Below are 1,811 nucleotides of genomic sequence, written 5' to 3' on the forward strand. Positions count from 1 at the left end.
ATTTAAGTTCAAAGGCTTCATCGATGCTTCTCCATCTTTAAGTTCAAAGGTTTCGTTGATGCCTTTCCATCTTTAAGTTCAAGATTGGCATTCATGGCCCTACTTCCATCTTCAAGTTAAAGGTCGATGTGCATGACTCCGCCCCATCTTCAAGTTCAAGGTCGGTGTGCATGGCTCGGCTCCATCTTCAATGACTCGGTCTACAAAATCATGACGCAGCTTCGCTTCATCTCCAAACTAATGACGCGGCTTCACTTCATCTCCAAGTCGTGGCGTGGCTTCGTGTCATCTCCAAACTAATGACACGGCTTCGCTTCATCTCCAAGTCGTGGCGTGGCTTCGTTTCATCTCAAAACTAATGACGCGGCTTCGCTTCATCTCCAAGTCGTGGCGTGGCTTCGTTTCATCTTAAAACTAATGACGTGGCTTCACTTCATCTTCAAAGTTGTGGCGTGGCTTCGTTTCATCTCTAAACTAACGATGCGGCTTTTCTTCATCTCTAAGTCGTGGCGTGGCTTCGTTTCATCTCCAAACTAATGACGCGACTTTGCTTCATCTCCAAGTCGTGGCGTGGTTTCGTTTCATCTCCAAACTAATGACGTAGCTTTCCTTCATCTTCAAAGTCGTGGCATGGCTTCGTTTTATCTCAAAACTAACGACGCGGCTTCGCTTCATCTCCAAGTCGTGGCATGGCTTCGTTTCATCTCCAAACTAATGACGCGGTTCCGCTTAATCTCCAAGTCATGGCGTGGCTTCGTTTCATCTCCAAACTAATGACGAGACTTCGCTTCATCTCCAAGTCGTGGCCTAGTTTTGTTTCATCTCAAAACTGATTATGCGACTTTGCTTCATCTTCAAAGTTGTGGTGCGGTTTCGTTTCCTCTCCAAAATATTGGTACAACTTCACCACTTCTCTAAAATTTGTGTAACTTCGCTTCCTCTCCAAAAATGTGGGTGTGGTTACACCTCATATGCGAGGACGACTCTAGTCCATCCGGCTCCACTTCATATGCGAGGACAACTCTGGTCCGTCTGGCTCCGCCTTGTACGCGAGGACGACTCTAGTCCATCCGGCTCCACTTCATATGCGAGGACAACTCTGGTCCGTCTGGCTCCGCCTTGTACGCGAGATCGACTCTAGCCAACCTGACTCCGTTCAAAATCTTGATGGCACATTCTTCTCATCTTCAAGGTTTAATGGCATATCTGCCTCATCTTCAAATACTCAATGGCATATTTCCCTTATCTTCAAATTTTGATCAAGGAGTAACATAACAAGGCAAACCTTTCGAGGATCCTCCCTAGGGTGATCGAATGGGAGAGTTGTATGCCTTTGCGGGGCCCCGATACCAGCCTTAGCGAGATTTCCTTCTCCATACTGTTGGCTTATGCCAGATTCTCTCAAGTCGTAAGCTTAAAACTCCTCGTCGTTGAATTTGGGATTTCAAAACTCCACCGTGACCCTAATTCTGGCAGCCTCCAATCGAGCATGATCTTTTTTGTGACTCTTAAACTAATTTCAGCAAGAAATCGGAGTTCCACAACAAAATCAGTATTCAGTTCGAGTAACCCGTGATTTATTAGATTTCAACTTATTAGTAGAAAAAATCCATCGAAACTTAGATATATAAATACATGGCAGACGCATGCTCTTCTTCATCTTGTAGTGTGATCTCCTTCGTCTTACGTCCTTTGCAGTTTGAATTGTGATTCTCTCTTCGATCTTACGTTCTTTAACATCCTTTGTCAATCGAACTCGGATTGCAAATCAGCTTTGAATCTGCAGTAGGAGACTGTAAGTGAGGAGAAGG

The sequence above is a fragment of the Benincasa hispida genome, chromosome 2, assembly GCF_009727055.1.
Source record: "Benincasa hispida cultivar B227 chromosome 2, ASM972705v1, whole genome shotgun sequence".
NCBI lineage: Eukaryota > Viridiplantae > Streptophyta > Magnoliopsida > Cucurbitales > Cucurbitaceae > Benincasa > Benincasa hispida.